Source organism: Hylobates moloch, unplaced genomic scaffold (genome assembly GCF_009828535.3).
Source record: "Hylobates moloch isolate HMO894 unplaced genomic scaffold, HMol_V3 SCAFFOLD_10, whole genome shotgun sequence".
Classification (NCBI taxonomy): domain Eukaryota; kingdom Metazoa; phylum Chordata; class Mammalia; order Primates; family Hylobatidae; genus Hylobates; species Hylobates moloch.
Genome location: NW_026652285.1, coordinates 24,983,246 through 24,996,463, shown reverse-complemented (window position 1 = coordinate 24,996,463; position 13,218 = coordinate 24,983,246). Strand labels below are relative to the sequence as shown.

Sequence of the window (13,218 nt, the reverse complement as noted above, 5' to 3'; positions counted from 1 at the left end):
TTCTGTCAAACTCACACAAATCATATATCCAATTAAAGATGTTGATTAAAAAATGCCAGTTCATGTTTATGTTTGTATTTAAAAAAACCTTAGACTTGTATATACATTTACAAAACCATAAAATGCTAGAAGGACATATATATGAAATGTATGCATTAATGTATATTAAATGTATGTCCTTCTAGCATTTTATGGTTTTGTAAATGTATATGCAAGTCTAAGTGATGGCAATGACATTTGTTCAGACTTCTCCAATAAGGTATTTGTATTGTGATTTTCATACTTACTATGATAAGGATAAGATTAAGTGAGTCAAAAGCCACTTTATAAAAAATCTAACTGCTTTGTAACAATAATTTAAAGCTCTCCTGGAAGCACTATACAAGGTTTAAACAATGAGTATTTCTCCCTCTATGATGGACTGGGAAGCACCATGTCTCAAGAGGAGCATGGCAATGCTATTAACCATAGAAGCATCAATAAAATATGCGTATGTTACCAATGAGGACCACATTTGCGTTGGTTCATTTCTCTAAGATATCTGTCTAGCTGATTCATTGTCTTAGGATATTTTGTTGCCCAGGATGGACTTTCCTCTTTCAAATACACATCCTTGATTTTTATTGAGAATATCTTCCAATGATATTTTCTTTGTCAGAAATTTTGCAAATAAAAGTAGAAAGAAAAAAGGGATTTGTGGAGAGAGAGTTCCAAGATGGCAGGCGATGGAGTTTATGGTGGCATGTGTGCCCCAAACAAAACGCAGGCCTGGGAAGGGCCTGGACAGCTTTTCCTGGAAATAGGAGACTGGGAATGGGAGGGAGTGTGGATTCAACATGGACCATCTTTTCCAGTCCTTACACCACTCTGACGTTAGTAACTCTAAAGCATTGCATACGTTTGCCTTCAGGGCTAGCTGAGAGGGCTTCTTTCCTCTCCCCTTCAAGTAAGGAGAGAGGGAAGAGGGCCTCTTGCTTCTCTCCTCCTGGCTTCTTGCTGATGGGAAACTTGAGAGTTTCCCGAGAATCTAATGCCTTATGATCTGTCACTGTCTCCCATCATCCCCAGATGGGATCATGTAGTTGCAGGAAAACAAGCTCAAGGCTCCCACTGATCCTACATTATGGTTAGTTGTATAATTTTTTCATTGTATATTACAATGTATTAATAGTAGAAATAAGGTGCACAATAAATGTAATGGGCTTGAATCAGCCCCAATTCATCCCTTTCCTTCTCCTCAGCCCATGGGAAAGTTGTTTTCCATGAAACTGGTCTCTGGTACCAAAAAGGTTGGGGACCACTGGTGTAAAGCCTTCTAAGAATAGATAAGCAACTCAAGGTTTACATGGTACTAAAAATATGGGTTTAAATGCTAATAAAACTGGATGCACATGAAAACACTCTCTTGCTGTGGTCCAGTGAATCTTGACCATTCTATCACAGAGACTTGCAGCTTTGAGTTGGAGCTGCCCCCTGGACCTCCTGTCCACAGCACACCCCTGCAACACACACACACATGCACATACATACATACATACATGTGCACATACCTGCACACATACACACACATGCTGTGCTTCATGCCTTCACTAACGTGGCATGGGAAGGAATGAGTGTTTTTAAGAGAAATGAAGACAACTCAGCCTTCTTGTTCTCCTGGTGTTTGCACAAGTGCCTTCTCTGCAGACTATGCTTCAATCTCTTTCTTGGCTTTCCCTCTTACTGAAAGAGAGAAGCAGAGCCCCAGCATGTATCCGGCTGCTTAGGGTCCAACCCAAGTTCATAAGCTTCTTGGGGAGCCTAGTGAGATGAAGGCATTGCAGAGCCTCCCAAAAAGAGGCATCAGCTTTTGGTGGAGCCTTGAGCCCAGGAAGGTGGGACATCATGTTTCATCAAAGACACAACCAAAATCCAATGAGGAATGGCAGCCATCAAAAGCTTTATTCTTGAAGAGAAGGGGTTCTCAGGGGCTGTGGGCAGCACGCACAGAACTCTTTAGTGCATGTGTGAGCAGGTGATGGCGACCTACAGTTTGCACTGGAAACTAAGATCAAGAGTGACCTGACCTCTGCTCATGCCCGTCCCTCCCTGTCTCTCTCTCTACCTTTTATGTCTCTCTCCTTATCTCTCTCCCCACACTCCCTCTCAGCCTCCTCTGTCTCTCTCCCCGTCTCTCTTTCTCTCTCCCCCCCCTTTCTTCCCATGTCTCTTTCTCTCTCCTTCTTCTCCATTTCTCTCTCCCTCCTTCTCTCCCTCTCTGCCACTGTTCAGGCTCCTGCCCCACCCCACCCCCGTGCAGAGAGGTGCATGCAGGACTCCTAGGCTACCTTCCAGGACACACGCACAGGGCTGCAGGGCCTTGGTCCCAACACAGTGCCCCCACCTCCCAGTGCCCTCAAGGTCAGGGGTGTGGGGTGTGCTTGTGCTCTCCTGGGTGGGCACCCCACTCTCCAGGAAGCAGAAGCTGCAGGTCACTGCTAGCTTGAGTGGCACGCCTATTGGACTGCTGGCTTCCATCCTGTGATCTGCCGAGGCCAAAACAGAGCACACCTGCCAAGGCCCCACCCTGCAACAGGGTTGGGGTAGAGGTAGGGGTAGTGGTGGGGATGAGAGCAGCCACTGCAATCTGGTCCCTGCCCGGCATCCTGCCCTGCACCCTGCCATGCAACGCCTCCTCTGCCACCCTTTCCCTGCCCCTCACCATCTCCACCCCTAGAAAGCCCCAGGCACAGGCTCCAGAAATCTCCCTGGATCCAGGAACTAAGAGCAACCACTGGGCTCCACAGCCCCTAGGCCAGGTGTCAGCCACACCCACTGCATGCTGACAAATCTTGGCTCTCACTTATGCCTCCCCACAAGCCAGCCACACTCTGTCCCCACACCCCCCACTTCCTGACTTTAGCCCTGACTGACAGTGCTGCCTCCTGGTAACCTTTCCCCCTCCCTACAAGGTCCAGGCAAGCCCAAATGCCAGCACTGGCCACCCACCCTTCCTGGGTGCCACTCTATTGTCTGCTTTCCTAGATGTCTTAACCTCATTTTACCAAGATAGAACAAATAACGGGGATGAGCCCCCAGCCTCACCCAGGAAGATTTGGCAAAACGCTCTCCATTTAGAAGCAGGAGCAGTGACAGGACCTAGGGATGACCGAGGCTTGTCACCCAAGCAGCAAGAAGGGCAAGGAGCCCAGTTTTATGACCTCATCTTGGGAGGACGTGGCCAGGGCTCCACAAGGCCCTGTGGGGGGCTGGCAGGAGAACAGATCCACCCTCCTTTTGAGGAAGCAGGCCCCACCCCCAGGAAGCAGCAGATGGGGGCTCACAGGCAGAGCTTCCGCAAGCTGTAGAGCAGGGCCAGCAGATCCGCACTCAGCTTCAGCCCCATGGGAGCTGCAAGACAGAGTGAGACCCTGATAGGTTTGGCTCTGTGTCCCCACCCAAATCTCATCTTGAGCTGTAATCCCCATATGTCAAGGGAGGAACCTCTTGGGAGGTGATTGTATTATAGGTGGCTGGGTTCCCCCATGCTGTTCCCCTGATAGTGAGTGAGTTCTCAGGAGAGCAGATGGTTTTAAAGCATGGCACTTCCTCATTTTCTCACTCACTCCCTCCTGCTGCCTTGTGAAGAAGGTGCCTGCTTCCCCTTTGCCTTCCACCATGATTGTAAGTTTTCTGAACTGTGAGTCAATTTAACCTCTTTCCTTGATAAATTACCCAGTCTCAGGTATTTCTTCATAGCAGTGTGAAAACAAACTAAGACAGACCCCTTCTCTGAGGTGCCTTCTCCTGAGGCCACCAGTTGCCCCCATGTTCTTCCTCTGCCCACTGGTCTTTCTTTCCCCTCATGAGGCCCAAGTGATCTGCATGGCCAGCCCCAGCCCCATCCTACTGCAGGCCTGTCTAGCTGGTGGAGACGCCGAGCTCCTTTCCTGACCCTGAGGCTGGCTGATATGCTCTCTGGATCCTGGAGGAAACTGATTGTTTCTCCTCATACTGGTAGCAACTTCTTCCAAGACCACAAAGCTGGAAAACTGGTCTTTTTGTTGTCTCCGCTTGCTAGGGCTGTAGTTGGGACAGTACTAGAGGTGGGCCAATGGATGAATGGATGGATGAATGGGACAGTAGTCCAGGGAGGATGTCCCTGTCTGTCCAGTTTGCATCGGCTCCTGTGCAGTCACAGCTCACTGCTAGCTGAGTTGAAATTAAAACCCATTCATTCTGGCTCCTATGTGGCTCATAGGGCCTGTGGACTGGACTGTCCTTTTCCCTCCAGACCCCATCCCCGTTAAGTCCATGAGCAAATCATGCAGGTGACATCTTTACAATGATCCTGAGGTGACACTACTCACCACCTGCCTTCTCCCACCTAGTTTGAGCACCCTTCATTACTTACCTGGACCAGCCAGCTGGCTCCCCTCTCCTCCCCGCTGGTGTGGTGTGGCCTGTTAACACCCGAGCCACAGCTGAGCCCACTTCTGGCTAGGACCCTCTGCTAGCTCCCTGGCTGCTCTGAGTGAAGCTAGAGCCTTGCAACAGCCTCAGCCATTGACCCTGGGACTTCTATCCCTGAGCTGTCGGCTGCTTGCCTCTGCTCACACCAGGCCAGACGCATACTTCCCCTCTGGGCCTCAGGCATGCCGGTCATGCTCCTGCCTCAGGGCCTTTGCATGAGCCATTCCCACTGCCTGGAATGCTCTCTGCCAAGATATCTGCTTGGGTGACCCACCACCTCCTGCAAACCTTGCTCGAACCTTGCCTCGTCAATGAGGACTACAACCCCGGCCATGCATCTAGAAGGCATCCAGCACAGAGTGTGTGCTCAATACACAGATGAAGCAGGACAATACGTGAGACAGCTGTCCATCTCCCAGGACCCTGGGAAATGCTTGGATGGGGAAGATGTTCAGATGTCAAGAGGAATAGGGCCCAGTGTCTGGGTTCTCATTCCAGGACTCTTCCTGTTCACAGGAGTGGCAGGGCTGCACATTTGGAGCAAAACTGAGATGAGTTTCAAGGGCCACTGAGCATCTTCCCCACCCACAGCTTTTCCCAGTGTCCTGGGAGATGCACAGCTGACTCCTGTATTGTCCTGGATCCCTGGAGGATGGGCCAGGCTTGGAGGTGGAAGAAGAGCTCAGTGGGGAGGGGGCCGAGAAGGGGTTGCCCAGAGACGACACATCTGGAGTCCCCAAATCTGCATCAGGGCAGATGAGTAGAGCTGCACTCTCCCACCCTGCTCATGTTGGCCTTTTGTGACCTTTGGTTTTGCCCCATCTGTGTCGCCCTTAGGTATTCATTGCTACCTGTTATCACTGGAATAAAAATGGCCATGGGCATTTTGCCCTTCCTCCACCTCCCTCTTCTCCATCCCTTCCTTCTTCATCTGTGTATTGAGCACATACCCTGTGCTAGGTGCCTTCTAGATGCATGGCCAGGGTTGTCCTCATTGATGAAGCAAGGTTTGAGCAAGGTTTGTAAGAGGTGATGGGTCAGCCAAGCAGTTTTCTAGGCAGAGAGCATTCCAGGCAGCGGGAATGGCTCGTGCAAAGGCCCTGAGGCAGGAGCATGATTGGCATGCCTGAGGCCCAGAGGGGAGGCCTGCATCTGGCCTGGTGTGAGCTAGGGGAGAGCAGGAGATAGCTCAGGGAGAGAAGGCCCAGGTTCAATGACCTGAGGCCACTGCAAGGCTTTAGCTCTCACTTGGAGCAGCTGGGGAGCCATTGAGCAGTGCGAGAGCCAAACTGAATGGGTTCCAGTTTCAGCTTGGCTATCAGGGAGCTATGTGACTGCACCAGAGCCAGGCAGACCCACCTGTACATGATTGACAGCACCCCACAGGGTCCAGAGCTCACATGTCCATGGGTCCAGCTCAGTGCCTGGCATGCCAAGAATACTTGGGAAATGCCAACTAAGGACTCTCACCTCAGGAGGGTCTCTTCTCATTTCCAAAGCTGTCTCCTGCTTTGGAATGCACGCAGACACTGGGCAAGTATATATGGAGCTTTTAATCTCTCCCTGACACCAGAGACACATCCACAGATTGACCGAGTTTCCTGCCCTTGTGCTGTACTCCCCTTGAGGAGACAGATGACGATTTGTATAAGGAGCTAAGATGTCAGGACACTGTGCTGTGAAGGAGGCAAGCAGGGGCTGAGGGATGGAGGAGACAGGGTGGTGGCAGATGGGGGTGGCCGGGATGGCTGGAGCCCGGGGCCAAGGCAGGTTCCTGCACTGCTCTGCTTGGGGACCTAGCTGGGCTCTGAGTCATGAGGGCAGACAGTGGCCAGGGTGAGGGTGGCACAGTGCATCCCCTTCCCCACTGCTGAAGATGCCACCTAGGGTGGGCTGACAGGCTTTGGGGAGTTGAGAGCCATCCTGATCCTAGAGGTGGTTATTTCTGGAAGCAAAAATCCAGGGTTTGTGCCCCTGGGACAGGGGATCCCTGGAGCCTCGCATCCTCCCCATAACCTTTGCATTGGGCAGTGAAGGCGTCTTCCTGTTGAGTCTGAGAAAGGGAGAAGTGGTGTCACTTGTGGTGTCAGCTTTCATCTCACTTAGTCCTCATGGGGGCCCTGCGAGGTAAGGGTCACCATCAGCCTAATTTACAGATGAGGACACTGAGGTTCAGAGAAGTTACATGATTTGCCCAAAGTGACACAGCTACTAAGTGGCTGAATGGGATTGAATCCAGGTCTTTCTGAGACAGCCCAAGCTGTTGATGGAGCCCTCTGGCTCACGGAAGAGCAGGTAAAGTGAAACAAACACTTTAGAAAGCTTACCTGAGGGTGAGGGGGCAGGCAATTGAGCCTTCTGTGGAGTCTGAAATGTTTACAGTTGTCCCTCCGCATACGTCGGGAATCAGTTTCACCACCTCCCACAAATACCAAAATCCACAGATGCTCCAGTCCTGATATAAAATGGTACAGTATTTGCATATAACCTAAGCACATCTTCCCATATGCTTTAAATCATCTCAAGATTACTTACCTATGCAATCATGTGTCAGATAGCGACATTTCAGTCCGTGCCAGAATGCATATAGAATGGTGGTCCCATAAGGTTATAATGGAGCTGCCCTATACAGGTGTACCATCTCTAAAAATTTATATCTAAAAAGAGATGGGGTCTTTTAATGTTGCCCAGACTAGTCTAGAACTTCTGGGCTCAAGTGATCCTCCCAGCATGGTCTCCCAAAGTGCTGGGATTATAGGCATGAACCACTACACCTGGCCAGGTGTACCAATTTTTTTTTTATCATTTATACTGTATTTTTATGATCCTTTCTGTGTTTAGATACACAAATAGCCACCACTGTGTTACCATTGCCTGTGGTACTCAGTATGGTAACATGCTGCAGAGGTTTGGAGCCCAGGAGCGATCAGCTCTACCATTCAGCCAAGGTGTGTGTTTGGTTGAAGCCTCTGGAGGAAGCTAAGGAGGAATGACCTAAAGACAGAAGGTGAGTCTGAGGTGGGATCCTGGGACAGGTACTAGAAGTTAAGCAAAAATAGGTGAAATCTGAATGAATTTCACCATGTTAATATAATGACGGCATTAATAACCTTAAATAATAGTTAACATTATTATTCAGTTAACAGGATTGCACCCATGTTAAATTCCTTAATTTTTTTTTTTAAGAGATAAAATCTCACTCTGTCGCCCAGGCTGGAATGCAGTGGTGCGATTATAGCTCACTGCTTCCTGGATCTCTTGGGCTCAAGTGATCCTCCTGCCTCAGCCTCCTGACTAGGTGGGACTATAGGCACATGCTACCATGCCTGGCTCCTTTTTTTTTTTTTTTTTTTTTACTTTTCTCCAGAGATAGGGTCTACCTATGTTGCCCAGGCTGGTCTCAAACTCCTGGACTCAAATGAACCTGAACCTCCTGCCTTGGCCTCTCAAATTGCTGTGATTACAGGTGTGAGCCACCACACCTGGCCTAAATTTCTTAATTTGGACAACTGTGCCATGGTAATGCAAAATGTCATTATTAGAGGCAGCTGGACGGAAGGTGTTGGAGTACACTATAATGCCTTTTCAGTTTTTCTGTATATCTAAAATCATTTCAAAAGTAAACATTTATTTTAAAACGCCGAGGTGGTTATCCTTCCATGAGTGTAAAGTACAAAAGGCAGGCTCATGGTGTCGTCAGAAGTCAGAACACTGGCTGCTGGGCTGGGGGCGCTGGGAGAAACTGGGTTGGCTTTGTGATCTGGGGGCTGATGTGTTCCATCTGTTAATGTCTTTAGAGCTGTGCACTTTCTTTATAAATTTTCATAAGTTTAACAAAAAAGTAAAACGAGGATGGAAAGCTTGTTTGGGTTGTGGGGCCTCGGGTGCTTGTCCAGCCATGAGCCCTGGCCCAGATGCTTCTAGAAGCCTGGAGGGAGCGGAGAACATTCCAAGTAGAGATGACAGAGCCAAGGCCCTGAGGTGGGAGTGTACTGCTGCTCGTCCCTAGCTGTGAATGGGGTGCCCTGGTCGGAAGCAGTGCTGTGTGCACTGCAGGGCTGGCAAGTGCATGTCCACACTGTGGCTCAGTGCAGTGAAAGCCAGTCTCAGCCCCTTCCGCAGTGTGGTCAGCCTGCCAGTAGGTGGCCAGCTGGTCCTCCCGGGAAATGGTGCCATCCCAGTGGTTGGGTGTGAGTCTGTTGTCCACAGACAGGGCGCTCAGCAGTGGTGTCAGCCTGGTGAGCCTTGGCAAGGGCATGTGCAGGATGCTGAGCCTCTCCCGTCCCCATGCCCGTCTCATGGCCACTGGCTCCGCGGGCCCACCCAGCAAGCACGGTGGCTGGGAAAGAAGCCGGCTGCATCCACAGGGCATGCTGTTTTGCCCACCTAAGGACCAAGGGTATTCTCTGTAGTAATTCTCTTTGGTGGGAGCACTGGGAACATGAACAACAGATACCTTCAGAGTCTGAGCTGCTGAGGCGAGGGCTGCAGGGTGCCCTGCTGTCAGGAGAGCCTGCACTGGCAGCTGGAAGGCAGTACCACGTGGTGGTGGTGCCTGCTGCACCTGCAGCAGTGGCTGCAAGGCATCAGGATCTCTCCCCGGTTCTGTGAGGTGAATTGCGACAGTGCAGAGCTCTGCAGTGCCAGGGTCCCCTGCGTGGTCATGCTGACTGCAGCTGGGAGCCCACCACAGCCCTGGTACCCCTCTCTTCCCAGGGCTGGAGTCTAGGCCAGGCCCCTCTTGGCCTGGGAATTGTGCCCCAGGTCCATACTGCTGGCTGTCCGGGGCTGCGGGGATGCCGTGCTCACATTTCTCTCTTGGGGCCTTGATGGGACCAGCTTCCCCATTGAATGGGATCTTCCAAGGTATCTGGGGCTGCGGGGAAGCTGGTGGGTGCCGCCCTGGCTCCTTCCAGATACAGGTGCCCATGTTGCAATGGGGGGTATCTCCTGATCTCCCTCTTAGTCCTGATGGGCCTGGGCAGGGCCTGGTGTTGAGGTCCCCGTGGGCTTCCTGGGCTAGGTCTGTCCCATGGTCCCAGGGCTGTCCAGGACACATTTGGAGGGGACACAGGCCCAACAGCCCTGTTGGAAATCATAATGGGGAAACCAAGGGCTCGCCACATCTGAGTCCGTTGGGAGTCGAGGTAGGGAGTTCCACTGCAGGTACCTCCAGGAAACCTGAGGTCCTCCCTGAGCTGGGGCTAGGCTGGGCACACCCTGGGATAGCCCCACCAGGACAGGACAGGGTATAAAAGGAGGAGGCACCCATGGCGGGGAAGCTGACCAGATGTGCTGCTGGAAGTGGGCTTGTGGGCCTGGAGGGGCCTGCCCACTCCCCTTGCAGAGGGTCTTCCTGCCACATGGTGAAGCCGGCTCAGGCCTGGGTGCTGAGGACCCTTGCTTAGGTTTGGCTGAAAGGAAAACAGATGTGGTCAGCATCTCCAGTGAGCCCATGCAGATCTTTCGGGGTCAGGCCCCACCTACCTGGGTCTCTAGAGTCCTCGGGGTCTCTGTGTGGCCCCCGTGGCCTGACAGGACATGCTTGTAGGCTGCTGATCCCAGAGGGAGGGAGTGTGTGCTGCCTGGGGTGCGGAAGCTGTAGGGGCATGGCAGGTGGCTCCTGGGACTGCCTCCCAGGCAAGGTTCAGGCTGGCTGGGGACTTCCTGCCTTACCACCCTCATCCCAGGGCTGTTGGGCCTGAGATACAGTCCCTAGTCAGAACTCAGGTGGGAGGGGCCTTGGCTGTCACCCAGCCCCCTTGCCACCTCCCATGGGGACCTATCTCCACAGTGGGTGAGAGGACCCGGACACGGGGCCCTTTCTGCCCTCCTGGGCTGCCCAGTCCATGCCAGGACTGACTGTTTCCACATCTGGCTGAACTCTTGGCTCTGGCTCTGGGCCAGGGGTCCCACTCGTGCCCTCTCTCTGAATGCTCTGGGAGTCAGGGACACCAATTCCCTTGTCTCCCTGGCTCAAGACTTGTTTTCCTGGCACCCTTGGAAGGGCGTGCAGGAGTGAGGGTCCTCTGGCACTCTCTGAGTCTGTCAGTGCTTGCAGGGAGGGGCGGGGGCTCCCCCAAATAGGTCTGGCTCTTCCAATGCCCCTGAGGGCCATTCGAGGGGGAGGGCGGGACAACAGAAAGTGGGAGGGGCTTGTTGGAGGGTCTCGCCCACATCCCCCTCCTGCGTGCACAGCACTGAGTACCAGTACACACGCACTGAGCGCCTGCCCTGAGGACATCCAGGAGGAAGAGGAGGAAGAAAAGATGTAAGAGGAAGGCCCAGGTTTGGGGTCACAGGCACTCCCCCACTATTGACTGCCCCAGAAGGTGACTTGGTGAGGGGACCGGGTACTGGAGCCTTCCTGGGGGTGGCAGGTCCCCATGCTTCCTGGTAGTTTCCTTGCAGAGCACAGAGGCCTGAAGGTGCCTAAGAACTGCATCACCGTCCAGGGCCCAGGTTTGGGGGAACTGGTCCCGAAAACGCGCCCACAGGCCAGACCTGGAAGCCTTCATGAGGTGCTCTAGGGACAGGGCGAGGATCAGGCCAGGAAAGTTCCCTGGGAGGGGTCAGAGCCCATACCCCATTGCCACCTCTGTCGTCTCCCACTGGGTGGTGCCGGATCCTTTTGTGGCCACCCCAGGGGGTCCAGATGTGCACAGGAGGCTGCGGTTTGGGGAAGGCCTGGGTGGGGAAGTGCTTGCCACACTGCCGACTTTCATATGGGTCATGTGAGGGATGGGCTCGGCGTCACTGTGCCCTGCCCTGCCCTCCAGGCCAGACCTTCTTCTGGGCTGGAGCAGAGAAACATGGGGACAGTGTGAGGAAGCTGCCCTTGGGACAGTCGGTGTCTGACCCCAGAGCTCCCCAGGCCCCACTGGGCACATGTAGACTTACTCCTCTGAATCTTAAAGGCAGCTCATGCCATCGGCATCAACACCTGTTCCTCTCTACCAAATACACGCTCCACAGGCTTAGGGTGGGGATAGCAGGCACGGGAGGCCCTGGCCCTTCCAGGCTGGAGGCTGGCGGCTGGATCTGGGCCCACTGGGGCTTCAGTCCCCCAGAGTCAGTGACCCTCCCCATGAGGGTCTCCAGGAGGCTGGGTCTGGCTTCCCTGAGCCCTCCCAAGTTAGGTTCTGGGTGTCTGTCCATGAGGCTGGGCCTGAGCCCTGGCCTCTGCTGGGGGATGACCCCTCTTGGGGAGAGGGCCTTGCTTGTGTGTCCTACAGGGACCTGCCTGAGCCTCCTGTGGGCTGGGGGTGAACCAGACCCCTGGGCTGGGGGAGTAGGGCAAGGAGGGTTCCTGAGCCACGGTCTCCCTGTGCCTCCTTACCCCATCGATCACCCTCTGGAGAAGCCAAGCTAATGAGGAACCTCGACGGCATAGCCCTTCCATGTCCCGACGGGAGGAACAGAGGTGCTCAGGGCCCCCTGGACTGCCTTAAAAACCTCCCTCTTCTAGGGCCCTCTGAAGACCCTTCCCCAAGTGCAGAACACTGGGTGGTGTCCAGGGCTCCCCACAACACCTTCCCCCTTCCTGCATTCCCAGTGGACACACTGCCCTCAGCCCTGCTCTGCAGGAGCTGGGCCCCTGTCCCTGTGCCTCTGTCTCCTCCAGGGCAGGAAAGGAAACCCAACTCCCAGCGCATGGAGAACCCCACGTCCCAGGTCAGGCCCTGGCTGGGACTCAGCCTTTCACCAGCCCCACGAGGGGCTCCAGCACCCCCCACTCCTCTGGCCCCATGGGATGCAGGGCCTCTAGGGAAGAGTCGAGGGGACCATAAACTCACTGAGTACCTCATGGTCTTGGGGTGTGATGTGGGTACCACATGCTCCTGGTGGTCTTGGAGCCCCTGGACCCTTGTGCCATTTGGGCTGTGGAATCCTGAGAAGCCCCCAGCCCATCATGAAATCAGAGCCTGTTCCCAAGATGTGGAGCTGTCAGCTGGAATTGCTGGGCAGCTGCAGAGGCCCATGAACACCAGGCCTCCCACCCTCCCACCTGGTGACCCCACCATGTGGCCTTGGCCCTAGGGAAGAGGGGTGGGAACATCCCCTGGAGCCTGGCTGGAGGTGCTCCTGGAGGCCTCCTGGGCCAGGGTGCTGGGAGGGCAAGGCTGACTTTGAGGCTATGACAGAGGGCGGGAAGAACTGGGTGGGTGCTGGGTTTTGTGGTCGTCTCCTGGAAGTGGGGTTGGGCCAGGGGACATGGGAAGGGGAGATGCTGCCATCTGGGCTTCATCGACCCCTCTGTGGGCACCAAGGGCAGCTGGAGCCTGGCCAGCAGTAGGGCAGGAGGACCCTCAGGGAGGGGACAGTCAGCTGCACAGAATCAGAGCCAGAGGGTGTGGCTCCAGGACACAGAGGGCAGCCACGGGGGGAAAAGATGCCCTCTGTTGATGGGGATAAAAGGCGTCTCACTCGGGGCCTGGGGGTACCTGTGTAGCCCTGGGGGTATCCGTTCAGACCTGGGCTTCTGTGGGGCCCTCAGCAGAGACATTCTAAAGGCTCCAGACAAGTTGGCGACACAGGAAGGTACCTTCACTGAAAGTGGAGATCACCTGGCCAGGGTGGCTGAGAAAAGTCAGCCCGAGATGGGACGGGTGCCGTCCAGGGTGGGTGGCCGGGCCCTGACAGGAGTCCCTCAGGGAGTGACCACATCACCCCACTGGGGTTTAGGGAGCCTGGCCTGAGACCTGCCTGGTGTACCCAGGGTGCACCCAGGGCCCATCCCATCCGACATTCCCAAGCCCTCACAGG

The 13,218-nt window shown here is 54.1% G+C and overlaps 1 pseudogene; it reads right to left on the bottom strand.

Annotated features, from left to right (window-relative positions):
• Positions 1-8,457: 8,457 nt before the first annotated feature.
• On the bottom strand, positions 8,458-11,541 carry LOC116475362 (TBC1 domain family member 3B-like; annotated as a pseudogene).
• Between the last annotated feature and the right edge of the window lie 1,677 nt (positions 11,542-13,218).